The sequence below is a fragment of the Pelophylax lessonae genome, assembly GCF_965119305.1.
Source record: "Pelophylax lessonae genome assembly, chromosome: 1".
Taxonomy (NCBI): domain Eukaryota; kingdom Metazoa; phylum Chordata; class Amphibia; order Anura; family Ranidae; genus Pelophylax; species Pelophylax lessonae.
The window spans coordinates 564937027-564951784 of NC_138768.1; the positions used below are offsets into that span (position 1 = coordinate 564937027).

At 39.3% G+C, this 14758-nt stretch overlaps 1 protein-coding gene across 3 annotated transcripts in view; it reads right to left on the bottom strand.

The window, feature by feature from the left end:
* The window catches only part of ARHGAP24 (Rho GTPase activating protein 24), a 1271118-nt gene that overhangs the window by 800162 nt on the left and 456198 nt on the right, over positions 1-14758 (bottom strand). The window lies entirely within an intron of this gene.

Sequence of the window (14758 nt, forward strand, 5' to 3'; positions counted from 1 at the left end):
CGTTTTAATCAGAGTACTCTTGGGATATAGATCTGGTCAGTTAAGTAGCAGAGGGAGTTGTTAATAAGCTTCAGCTGTTTTCGTGGAAAACGTGCACTAGATGGGCAACAATGAGACAACCCACAAAATAGGAATGGTTTTACAGGTGGAGGCCATTGAACTTTTTTTTCCCTACTCATTTTTTCGGACTCTTTTTCACTAGTTTTGCATTTGGCTAGGGTCAGTGTCACTACTGGTAGCATGAGGCAATACCTGGACCCTAGAGGTTGCACAGGCAGTCCAACTTCGCCAGGATGGCACATCAGTATGTAATTCTGAAATACCTCAATCAAAAAATAATCACATTAGGAACACTACATGAAGCTGACATTCACAGTAAATCACTGTATTGCGCATATTATGGCCAAAATTCATCAAGGGTGGCCAAATGCTTCGAACATTCATCCAATTAATTTTTATAGGTTTACCCTAATCAGCCCCAAATAACTCTTTCTCCCCTACTCTCTTATTTTCCAGCAGATTTGTTTTTTTGCTTATTTGTATTTTTCTAGGAAATAATATTTAAACATGTTTGTCCATTTACATTTTACTAGCTTTTTTTGTGTTGCATGAATAAAAGCACAACATATACAAAAAAAAAAAAAAAAAAAAAATACTTTATTTCATTTGTGAACAATTTTGCAATGCTTTATATCAGAATAAATAAATAAATAAATTAATTATTGTAATTTTAAACAGGAAAAGTTATAGAATAAAATGTATACATTTTGTCTTAACTGGCACTAATTAAAGTAGAAAAAAAAGTTGATTTTTTTTTTGCCTATGGTTTTCTTAAAGTAAATCATTTTTGCAAGACCGTATCATCAAAATAAAGCTTTATTTGTCCTAAAAAAAAAAAAAATTATATGTGCAGTGCTTACTTTATAATAATATAGGTATTGTTGAAAATATATATATGTATAGCAGAAATGTAAAATAATTGGTTGATAGGGGGTGTACAGGTGTGAGAGCTGAAAAGGTTAAAATAGTTTGACAATAAGACTGCCTGCAAAAATAGACGGGTCATTTTACACTGTAGGCAGAGAGCTATGAAACTGTGCAGGGTCATCAGTTACTCAGCACAGATTATGTGCCATCACATCCACCCAAGCATCACAACTATCCGTCATTTGTTCTACAGTAAGACAAACACAAGGAGGGCTCTTACCAAAGCAATGCTTTTGAATATTGTTCAGTATTTTTGTCTAACATTTATATCATTTATATAATATAATAAAATAAAAGTAAGCTAGCTTATTAGGATGGTAGATTATGTCTTAAATATATTCTCTTTTGCATAAATAGGAGGTTTACAGAAATTGGCATTCACAGGTTATCAGTGGGCATAGTGGCATGAGATTTGGGAATTAGAGACCAGGGATATTTACGACATCACAAACTAGGTCAACATTGTTCTGGGAAGTGCATACAATGTGTGATATCTTAAGATATTTCCTTTCTATTTTAGTAGAGTGAAGGTATAATTTTTAAAAGGAGTTCGAAAAGAATTAATGGAATGCAACCCTATGACTTTAACGTAAGCTCACCAACAGTAATAAAGCAAACATTAGTTAGAAAGCAGTGAGGTGGTGGTCACTGGAGCTGGGGAGGGAAGGTTAATGTTTGTGGGAGAAGACCTGTGGGCAGGGGAAGATTGACTAGAGCTGTCAGGGATTCCGGAGTTGAGGGTTGTAAGCTGGGGTGATTTGTATAAGGGGGGTGAGGAGACGATAGGGAGAATAGCATAAAATGGAAAATATTGTAATGTGCCTAGGGGATATAATTTACCTTTGGGAACATGATTTGGGAACATGATTTGGGAACATGATTTGGCTGGGACGATTGCAGAACAAGAGGTGTCCTTCAGGGATTGGACTTAAATTTAGGGAGATTGCATTCTCAGGGACCCCTGACTCTCTGTCTGGACAGTGCTGATTGGCCCTGTGCTGATCACATGCACTCTCCCAAGAAATAAAAGAAAAAACTCTCTAGCAATACACACCAAACTGAGCATGTGCAGCCTGACTCCAGGAACTCTGTCTTATCCGGACATGTTAAGGGGATAATGCAAGAATCTGTGCATACAGGATCAAACAGTCTTTTTACACAATGCAGAGGATTAACCGCTTAGGTTCCACAGTAAGTATAACAAGCATGCTTCCCTGCATATACAGACTGATTTTACTGTTGTGGGTTTAGTAACACTTAAAGACATTATCCTCAATTGAAAAGTGAAACTGTGCTGAGAAAACTATAGTGTATAGTTTCACTTTAAGGCGTAACTCCACTTTTGTGGAGAAAAAAACTTCCCCTCTGGGTGATCTCTGTACATTACAAGGATTTTAACAAAGTTTGTTGCAGATTTCTACCTTTTGTTATTCTGAAGTAATCCCTGTTTGTTTCTCTGTGATGAGTGGGTCAAATGGGCTCTAATGAGGAAATCTGCTTGTCCTGCATCCCTTTAGACATGTTCCTATTGGGAGTATCTCACCAAAAATTACATTTATGTTGCACGGGATGCCTGAAATCGAACTTGTATCTTAGTGCAGACTTCTGGGAAAATTGGGGAACCAATCACACAAGCAGGAAATTATGTTTCTGGGGTGTGGTCAGTATACATTCTGTGTACAGAACAGCTCCAGGTAGCCATATTGCATTGCATTTTCAGAAAATTACAACAGCTGCAGATTGAAAAGGAAAGGTCATTTTTAATACCATTCAATTACAATATGACTTGTGTTGCAATTGTATATGCCATATTGTTTTTCTTTATTTACTATTTTTTTCCCCACGAAAGTGGAGTTACCCTTTAAGTTGTCTTCACCATCCCTTGCAAAGTGTATATTAAACTCCTGGTGATATTCACTTTGACTTTTCTTTCTACTGTGCCCTTCTGTTTTTGATATTTGATTTGATATTTGTTCCTCCTATATGTCTTATGTTCTCAGTTTATAACAGACAATTACAGTGCACAGTATGACACTTCAAAAAATAATTAGAATACAGAGCAACTGGTGTTACACTTATCCCTGGTGCTAGCAAAGATGGATGGTACCAGTAACTTACCAAATTTCTTCCTAACCAGTTAGGAAACGTGTATTAAAATAAAAACATAGCATGCAGATATTAACCTCTCCTTTAAAAATGTTTTTTTTTTTTTTCTTTTTCTGTCTGTCTTGCTGATCTATTGGCCTGAATAGTTTCTAAGTCAATGTAGTTTCTAAGATTATAGATCCTGATTTACTCTGACTTCAGTGGCTGTACACTTGCTTTACTTAGCGAACGTACTGAGACCAAAGACAGCTAGGCAACTAGCATTTGCAACATCTATAAAATAGACGCATTAGCGCCGGTTCACATTGCAGCGACGCTACTTCGCACCGCGACCTCCGTGGTCGCGGTGCGAGCAGCGCGCCGCGACCTCGGAGCGGCCGCCACGGACTTCATAACATTGAAGTCTATGGCGGTCGCCTCCGGGTCGCCCCAAAGAAGCTCCGGACCCTTTTTCTAGGTCGGAGCGACTTGTGTCGCTCCTATTAGAACGGGTCCACAGCTTCCCTATGGGAGGCGACCTGCGGCGACCTGTGAGGCGACCAGGTCGCCCTAGTGTGAACCGGCACTTACAGCATATTAGTTAAAGTGCATGTTACCGCAACAATGCTGATTCCTTATATGTGTCGCAAAGTTCTTCTTGATTTAAATACATTGATCAAGTCATCAGACATACAGTATAAACCTTGCTAAAATGATTCTTCTCCCAAAAATCCTTTATATTCGTTGGCACTCTCTAATCTATTTAACGTTTTGAAATGTTTTAAAGCATCAGAATCTCCACTTAAATTTTTTATCCGGGGCTTCATCAGACACACGCCTTTGATAACGTCTTTGATGACGAAACGCCTCAGACACGTTTGACGCACGCAAGCACGCTACCGACGCGCCATCTTGGATATTCCACGCTGTACACAAACTATTCATATGTGAGTACCTGTCTATTTTTGCTCTGTAATAAAGCTATCTGGACATATTACACTATCTGGATTCCCCTGTATTTTTTACGAGGTCCATTTCATCCTGGTACTCGTGCTGGAACAAGTGAAGGTCCTGTAACTTATTCATTTATTCCTGGATTCTGGTCTTTGAAAAATTTAAGGAAGCAGATGATCGGTACCCTCTCGCCTGGTTTTCACTACCCATGCCTGTATGACCTTTCATTAATTTGAAGGTCTCTACGTCTGGTAAGAGTTCCCTGGCTTTACCAAAACATTGGTGGAGACTACCTTTAGCGGGAGCGGCTTCCTATCATCACTCCTCTTTTTTGTTTATCATAGAGACTATTTTTCATTAAGACTCATTTATGTTTGCAATATGTTTATGTTGGGAGGCCTGGCCCTGCAACACTTCAAGTAGAACTAAAAGCCAAACTTTTTTTTTATTTGGATAGACTAAGTGATAGGTATTCTGGAGGCTAGAAGTTGCATTCCACTTTGGCAGAATAGAACTGGGCTTGAGCTTTGTATGGTGCCATATCCTAAACTCTGGTTTAGACATGGTATCGCTCATTAAGCTCAGATCTTAACTGGTGGGCAACTCAAATATATTTTTCGGATCTATCAATTTTGGTCCATATTACCTGTGCTGGGAGATTATTGTTTGGCTTCAATTAGAGCTTCTCGCAAATAAATGATTTACAGGACTCCACAGCACAAACCCAGGCCTATAATAAAAAGATTTTGTGAGAAGCTGATTTGGATCCTGTTGATAATGAGTCTTGTGAAGAGATTCTAACCAGCCACTGATTAGTCTCCCTGAAACGTAAAGGGTAACTCCACTTCCGTGGGGAAAAAATAGCAAATAAAGATAAAACAATATAGCGTATACAATTGCGACACAAATCATATTGTAATTGAATGTTATTAAAAATTACCTTTCCTTTTTAATCTGCAGCTGTTGTAATTTTCTGAAAATGCAATACAATATGGCTACCTGGAGATGTTCCGTACACAGAATGTGTACTGACCACACCCCAGAAACATCATTTCCTGCTTGTGTGATTGGCTCACCAATTTTCCCCAGAAATCTGCCTAAGATACAAGTCAGATTTCTGGCATCCCCTGCAACAAAAATATCATTTTTGGTGAGATACTCCCAATAGGAACAAATCTAAAGGGATGCAGACCCAACAGATTTCCTCATTAGAGCCCTGCAGCTGCCACAGCTGAAAGATAATTATGAAACCACTCCCATTTCACCCACTCAGCACAGAGGCACAGAGGAACAAACAATGATTTCTTCAGAATAACAAAAGGTAGGAATCTTGTAATGTACAGAGTTCACCCAGAGGGGAAAGTTTTTTTTCTCAAGTGGAGTTACGTGTTAATGATAAGCTCACCCATCTATATATACTTAATTGTACCTATTTGAAGCAAAATCAGTTACCAAGATACACTGTCCTATACCCCATTAAAGTCAAGGGGCCCCTAGCTCTATTTTCTAAATGCTCTGATCCTGCCCTAAGATACAGGATTACTGAACGCAAATAATAACTTTTTTCATGATGTCATGGGTTCCCCGGTACAACTAGACCCCTCACTTTGCCTGTAGGGTCATCCTGAGTCTTTCGAATTAAACATTTTTCTGGAGTGTTGTTTACTGGCAAGAAGCAGATAGCTAAGGATTAGATTTGAGCTGGGGTGCTTACCGTATAGCAAAGGTAACCAGAGATTAAGTGATTGTAAAGTTTTATATATTTTTTTTAAATTAAAATAACAAAATAGGTAATACCTACCTGCTCTGTGCAGTGGTTTTGCACAGAGCAGCCTGGAACCTCCTCTTCTCAGATCCCACGCCGGCGCTCCTGGCTTCTTCCTCATGTTGGGTGCCCCCACAGCAAGCAGCTTGCTACGGGAGCACCCGAGCCGAGCCACTGCTCTGTGTCCATTCACAGACTGAGCTGCGGCTTGGCCCTGCTTCCTCCGCCTCCTGATTGGCTTATTGGCTGTGACTGACAGCAGCGGAATGTGAGTGCCTGGAGAGGAAAGGCTCTCGTGGACACCGCTGGATCGAGAGGGGGCTCAGGTAAGTATCTACAACCACTTTAATAAAATGTTTGCATATACTGTAAGAAATGAATCTAAGACCACAGAGGTTGCCTGAAACAATTCGAGAAGATTTGGGGTATGTCAGAATCTTCCACTTGCTGTCTGTTAGATGTAGCTCCTACATGATTATGAACAGTGGCGCTTATTTATTTAGATCCAGATTTGTGATCTCTTATTTCGAAGGATACTGTTAGGTTCCAAATAACCTTATATTTGAGATGAGATATTGCACAACACATTTGGTTTTGGTTTTCAAAGTTTATCAAATGATTATAATTATATGGGTTTTGCTATATTATTTTGCACATTCCTGTGAACAGTCTGTAATTGGGTCTCTCATTTAATTTACTGTATCTTCAGCAATTTGATATCTTTCCAATTGTAATACATTCATTTTGTTTATGCTATATTGCAGGGTCCATTTCAATACTAATAAAACTCTTTTGGATTAAGAAGAAATATGTTGCCCCCTTCGAACACTTGCATTGGGAGGAGGAGCAGTAGGTACAACCAATGGCATAGGCCATTTACAACATTTTAGTAACTGAGTCAGCAGTAGGGCCGAAGAACAGCCTAGAGGGCTCCATATTCAGGCTTAGCATTTAACACAGTAAACATATAAGATACACACAGGGCTGTCTTTAATATTGACTGGACCTCATGGGCAAACATTTTCTTGCGCCTAACCCCCCCCCCCCCCACCTCCATGCAATTTTGGCCTCCACCCCCAACATCCCAAAAAACAAACAAACACACACATAGACTTAATTAAAAAAAACTTTAATAATGTAAACGTAATGTGATCCATTACACAGGACCCCTCTCCATACTACCCCCCCCCCCCCATCATTACACAGGACCCCTTCCCCTATACTACCCACATTATTACACAGGAGCCCCTCCCCCATGTCATCCCCATCATTACACAGGACCTCCCTCCCCCATACTGCCCCCATCATCACGCAGGACCCCCCCCCCCCACCCTCCACAGACCCCTCCATTGCACCCCCCTCAGAGGTCTCACCTTGATAGAGTCTAGAGGATGTCAGGTGAACACCAAGCACACCCCGCTGAACCCCGGTAAAGAAGTTCTTCAGCGGGCCAATGGTCTGCAGTTTGTTGGACATGGTAAAAGAGAGAGTTTGAATGACAGGCGCTCTTCCCAGACAAGGTTTACCTTATTAAGCTGGCCAATCACCGCACAGGCTACAGACATAACATCCAACCAATCACCAGCGCCCCAACATTCAATTCCGCCCTAATTTCCTGAGTGATAGCCAAATCCACTTATCAATTATTTGTGGGCAGTGCGGGCTTAAGGTGCAGCTACTTTTGGCCCCAGAATAGTGACTGGGCCCAAGGGAACTGCCCCTTTTGCCCCACATTAAAGACGGCCCTGGATACACATACAAACCCTAATCATAAAAGTGCATTAAAATACACCAAACAATGTTACTTGCTTAAATGTACAACTTGCAGGTAACTTGATCCATAAAAAGTATTTTGTAAGAGCCACAATGCAGGAACTCTGTTAATAGGACAATTATGTAAGATTTAAATTTAGGTTGAAGGAACCAGGCAGGGCAATAACCAAATATTTGAAACAGCAGCAGAGTAATGATCAAAAATGAGATACCAGATCTGTGCTCAGAACAAAGTCACCAGAAAAATAAATAATGCCAGCACATCAATATAATGCGCGCAGCCAATTTTCCAGAGCCGTGCCAAGACTATGGGTGCGCTTACACTGTTCAGCTCAATCGTGCCCGAGTTTAACTGTCCCCATCTGCATTTCCCCCGCTGGTCTTCTCTTCACTCACACTGGGCTACAAGCACGTGTTCCCGGGCACACATATCTCATTAGCTATGCAAACCAGACCACGGTGATCCCTACTTCTGTACTCAGTCATCTATTGGTAGTTCTGAACTCAGACAGTTTGCGTTCACAAAGTGAACCATACCGGACCACAACCGAACTGTTTTCGCGACCACCTCTTCCAAGGGGATATGCTTCATCATTCCTGGACAGCATTCACACTGCACAAATGAACCAGACCAAGGGGTGAACTGTGCCCAAGTATGGTTATGCCTGTGTGAGTGCACCCTAAATTACCATTCGTAAGATCCAAATGATGAAGGAGGAGCCTAGTGACAAAGGATTAATGATGTTATGGTAGGCAACCCATGTCTGTTAGGGGAGGGGGTAGTGTCACCCTTTGACAAATAGCTTTGATTCAGCCAACAGGCTAAATAAATCCTCAGAAAAATGTAAGAAATGCAGTGCCCTGAGCTATCACTGTAAAACTATCTGTGGGCACAGGCAAAGTATACTGCTGTACTACACAAGCAATTTTTAGGCTGTCTGTGGAAACATCTTGGTTTACAGATCTGACCTTCTCAGTGACTAAATTCAAATAGTTTTATGTTATAGTGATATCAACATACAAATAAAAATGCCAAAAAGACTGTATCTTCCACATTAGTTTATCATCATTTCTATTACTATCTCTACTAAAGATACAATCAATGCAATTAAAGACAGCTAGGCATATAAAGACATTTATAAAAAAAAAAGGTATAATTGTGTGTTCATTTCATAATACATTACTGAAATTCCTTATAAATATCACCTTTCTGACATACTGACATAACATTTTCAGGATTTCTAAAATGTTTTATGTAGTAATATTCAGTAATGCCTTAGTCCAGTGTTTCTCTACCTTTTTCAGTAGTGGCACCCTTAACAATTCTGCACAATCTCGAGGCACCCCATTCTAAAATGTAAAAAAAACCCTAAACTAATAGTTTTACAAAGGGCAGAAATATCCATACACATGGGCCATCCAACATTAGAAGTGATGTATTCCTCAACTATTGCAAAATGGTAAGGACTAGTATTCTAGGGTTTCTCTTCTCCCTCATTTTCTCTTCCTCTATTTGCTAATGTGACCCCAGTGCTGATGGAGAAGGGATAAGGAGGAGTAAATAAGGATGCTGTGCAAGCACCCGTCATTCTCCTTATCAAGCAGTGATGTCACTGGTTGTCAGGTTGCCAGAGGCTTGGCCCGCACAGTGCCCAGGGTTGTCAGGGTGTCAGTGGCTTGATCAGCACAGTGCCCAGAGTTGCAATTTTACAAAGTAAAAGCCTGTGGCAATTTGTTGCCATTTTGCCAAGGCACCCCTGAAGAACAATGGATACACACCAGGGTGCCTCGGCACCCTGGTTGAAAAAGCTGCCTTAGTCCTTCATGGCAGACATTGTTTTCTGACCCAGGATGTATGTCTGTTCATAATTGGGCGCATGCCAGACTGATGGACCCTAAGATGGGGACCCTCCTTTACATGATCTTGGACCCATGCCATAGCTGTGTTTAGGCCATGTGTCAAACTGTATTCACTTGAAACTCAGGGTAGATATTCAGTTCGTTGCACTGGGAAATCCACAGGAGAACATGCACACATTCATTTGTACATGGTATGATTGAGGCCACTGCATGGGCCTTGATATTGTGGGGGATTTAACCTTCAAAACTATGTACAGCACTTTGACTTTTTAAGGTTTGTGCTCTCATAAAGGCTTGTGTTTATGTAGGGTGTCAGACATTTTGCTGCACTTTCTCAAACAAGCAAAGTGAATGACCATAAAAATATACTCTGTTTTCAGTAGGGCCGGTTCTCACTAATGTGCTGCATTGTAAAAGAAGTCCTGAAGGCTGCACTTTGAGGGTGTTTGCCTGCAGTTCCCTATTCAGTTAGCTTGCTGTTCAAAAAACACATTACAGCAAGTCAAATTTATGGCTGCACAAAGAATGCCAGCATTTCTTAAAAAAAAAAATCAATGCTTCACAGAAGCGTGCAAGTCGCAGACAAACATTCCAATGTTTTGGGGACTTGAAGGACCACATTCGTGAATTTCCTTTAGAAAAGGTGCCTACAAAACACTGAAAATATATATAGGATTTCTTTGTACATGATATATAGGCTTTCTTTGTACATGATGAAATGCAGTTCCAAGGTATGTCCCCTTTTGGAGGGTGTTTTTTGTCTACATACTAGGATTTGGATATTGAATACATGTTGAAAACAAGTTAAAGCTGAACTCAAACATTACCTTCAGCCTTGCACAGTTATACTGTAAGAGCGGTGAAGATGTGGAACTCCCTTCCACAATCGGTGGTGTCAGCGAGAAGTGTTGATAATCTAAAAATACTCTTAGATGGGCATCTTAGCAAACACAATATACAGGGATATGGGAAATGGTATTGACATAAACGTATTGACATAAACACACTCACACATCCACACCCACACAGGTTGAACTAGATGAAGTGGTGTCTTTATGCAACCTTACCAACTAAGTAACTGTGAAAGCAAAACAAAAAATTAATTGAAAAAAAAAAGGATTACAGTTTATTCTTAACAGAAGAAAACATGCCAGCTTACATTTACATAAATGAGTAACTACTACCTGCACATACTGTAAGCAACCATGTTGTGGTTTTCAGCATGGAATATACTTTATAACGCCTATCAGTCCTCCTCTTCTTGGCATTCTAATAGTTACTTTGTTTATGCAACGCTGGACTGAAAGTATTTACTCTGATTTCATTGCACACTGTGAGCTTCTTACAATGTGCATTGGAAACTGCAGCAAGCCAGACAGAGACCCCCGTTTTCTGGCTGAAGGACCTCCAACATCATCTAGCCTTTTCTTCCAAGGTCCAACTGTCTCAGGCCCACCCCATTTATTGGATTTCAGTTCTTTCATTTACAGGGGTTCAGCATCACACATGGGCAATACTTAGGACAGTCTGCTTGCAAATTCAGTCTGCCTAGGAAGACTCACTCCCTAGAGTTACATCCACCCTACAAAGGATTTTGATATTTGCATAGCTCCTTGCAAGGTCAGCCCACTGCATGCATCACAGGCTGAAGGATCTTGGAGGAAGTACTGCCGCAGGGTGCTGTGATGTTTTCAGGAAGTTTTTACATTATAGTGTTAGCCCAACCGACCAGCTACGATCTGTCTGCTTACATAGGGAAACACAGAAACCCAGCGATGACAACACTGGATCTAAAATGGTATGTAATGAAAACATAAAGGTCTTATTTAAACATTTAATTAGCATTAGGATCGGGTTGGAAACAGAAAACTCAAAATATGGGCAGATTAAACTTTAGCTGTAAGTCCTTTATGGACAAGTGAATCATGCCATTTCTCTTGCTATCCATCTGCACAGAGGCTGTAAATTCTTTGCTTTCAAATTTCAATCTCACTTTCTTCATCCTTCATTTTCCTATTGACAAAATTATTTATTTTTTAAATGACCAAACCAATAGGAAAAAAAAAAAATATTTCAGCAATTCTTGAAATCACAGGCAACGCCATTGTATCCAACACACTTAATCTGATGACAGAAGGCAAAGTTGATTTTAACACAAAGTTTTCACAGCTGCTATCTAAAAATTGATAAAAAGCTGTAACGTGATAGAAGGAGCAGTGATTGAGCTTTTAATAGCTTCTATCCATAGTTACTCTTAGACAGGGTAGCAGGAGAAATGTCATAGGTCACTTTAAACAGGTAGTTGTTTTGATCAGCTGCTCACCAGACTGGTGAAGGGTCTGAACCAGACTGAGAAAAACTGATTTGTTTCACAGAAGCTTTCTGGATTTGGGTTTTAAAATCCAAGTAAAAAGGGAAATGTACAACATTTTTATTATATTTTACAGTGTAGATGTTTGTTTACTAACCCTAAATTTGATATCCATGCCCAGTTTGTTTGCAGAGCCAAATTCAAGCCCTCAAGCAAAGAGAAGACTTTGCATAAACAAAGTAACTAGTAGAATGCCAAGAAGAGGAGGATTGATAGGAGTTACAATGTATATTACATGCTGAAGACCACAACATGGTTGCTTACAGCATGTAAATGTCAGCTGCCATATTTAGTTCTGATTAACCGCTTGCTGCCAAATCATGTACCTGTGTCAAGTGGTTGTAGCAGAGTTTTTTAGAGCCGAAGGTTGGCTCTTGTAATAACAACCAATGCAGCTGACTAGCCGCTTAGCTGTTATTACAAGCAGCAGGAGGGGATGTCCGTCCCCTACCTCCCACCACCTTCTGCCGCTCACCGGGGCTCTCTCGTCCCACCGGGTGACCCGAGCGACCTGCCAGCACGTCTGCCAGCTGGGCGGAGACCCAAATTAAGCCTGAATCAGCTATGATCGGGTCTCGGATATGGTAACCCGTAAGCAACGTCATGACATCACTTTCGGTTTACTCAGGAACCAACAGTGCCAGTTTTCAAAAATCAAAAGTATTCAAAAATGCAGATCTTGGCATTTTGAATGCTTTCCAGTGCAGAGGAGGGGTTTGGGGTCTTATAAAGAGTACCAGTCACATGCTTATTACTGTCACAAGGGATGTTTACATTCCTTGTGACAGCAATAAAAGTGATCGAAAAAGTTAAAGGGACAGTGTAAAAATAAAAAGTTAAGTAAATAAGAAAAAAAAATGTAAAGCACCTAACCCCTCCTAGCACGTGCGGAGAAGCAAACTCATACCGGAGTCGTGCCCGCATATGTAAACAGTGTTCAAACCACACATGTGCGGTATCGCTACGATCGTTAGAGCAGGAGCAATGATTCTAGTGCAAGACTTTCCCTGTAACTCTAAACAGGTAACCTGCAAATATTTTTAAAATGTCGCCTATAGAGATTTTCAAGTACCGTAGTTTGTCGCCATTCCACAAGCGTGCACAATTTTAAAGTGTGACACGTTAGGTATCTATTTACTTGATATAACATCATCTTTCACATTATACAAACAAATTGGGCAACTTTACTGTTTTGTTTTTTATAAAAAAAATAAGTTTTAAAGACTGCTGCGCAAATAGTGAGACTAAAATATTGCAATGACTGGCATTCTATTCTCTAGGGTCTCTGCTTAAAAATATATATGCAATGTTTTGGGCTTCTAAGTAATTAACTAGCAAAAAATACTGATGGTAACTAGTAAACAACAAATGTCAGAAAAAGGCCTGGTCTTCAAGTGGTTAAACTACAATTCTTTATTTCAATACATTTTTTGTTTTGCTTTCATAGTTACTTAGCTGTTAAGGTTGAATAAAGACACCAGTTCATCCAGTTCAACCTGTGTGGGTCTGAATGTGTGGGTTTGCTTAGGTCAATACCATTTCCCATATTCCTGTATATTATGTTTGCTAAGATGCCCATCTAAGAGTTTTTTAAATTATCAACACTTCCTGCTGACATCACCGATTGTGGAAGGGAGTTCCACATCTTCACCGCTCTGACAGTAAAGAACCCCCATACAGTTTAAGTCTCTCAAGCGTCTCTTTTTCAGGGAGAATAAGTTTATTTATTGTAGTTGTTCCTCAAAACTGAGGTCCTCCAGTCCCCTTATTAGTTTTGTTGTACTTCTCCGAACTCTCTCCAGGTCCAGCACATCTTTCCTAAGGACTGGTGACTAGACCTGGACAGCATACTCAAGATGCAGCCAGACTAGAGTTTTGTAAAATGGTATAATTATAGTTTTATCTCTACCCTTTTTAATGCATGCTATTATTCTGCTTGCTGCAGCTTGGCATTGCACGCCATTGCTAAGTCTGTGATCTACTAGGAGCCCCATATCCCTTTTTCATCCTGGATTCCTCCAAAGGTTCTCCCCCCAGCAAATAACTTGTGTTTATAGTTTTAGTTTCATCTGAGAAAAATTCTCAAAACTATGACACTTTCTAAAGAACATTGGATGTTTTCAGCATGATATACCTATTTTTAAAGTTGCTCACATTCTAGGCAATTTGGAAATAACATAGCTGGCTGGGGGCTCTCTCATGGACTCTCTATGGTTCAAGATTTAGTAATCTTTAGCCAAGCAGTCATCAGAATGGACGTTTCAGTACTTGCCTGGTTTTTCAACTTGTTATTACAAACAGCAGTGCCCCCTAACTCCCTGGCAAAACACAGGTAAGACAGGTAAATCACAGCAAAAATGTGACAAGATTTGTATTTAATATTTAACATTATTTACAGTAAATACTGTATATATACACAGCATGCAAACTAGCACCAGCCCTTGCAAAATGCCACTAGCCCCTGTAATAGTTACTTGTGATGTCTTACTTTTTAATGAAAGGTGCAGGTTAAGATTATAATTAATTTAGGCATCAATCTCAATTAAATTGTAAAATCCTCATTTAAAATATTCAATATAATATTTGTGATTAAAAGTACACTATTATTTTATTGTATATTATATTATATTTTATATTCTATTATTATGTATTATTATATTATATTATTATACTATATTACATATTATTTTAAATTACATTATTTTAAATTATATTATATTATATTATATTATATTATATTATATTATATTATACTATATTATATATTATTTTAAATTATATTATATTATACTATATGATATAATATAATATAATATATTATATTATGTAATTGTAATACATTTAATGTCATGCTATGACTATATGAAATATAATACATCTATCATCAATATTTGACCCCTTCTTACTTTTCTCACAAGTATATCAAAACTGTACTTGTATCCAGAGGTATCATTTGTATCAGA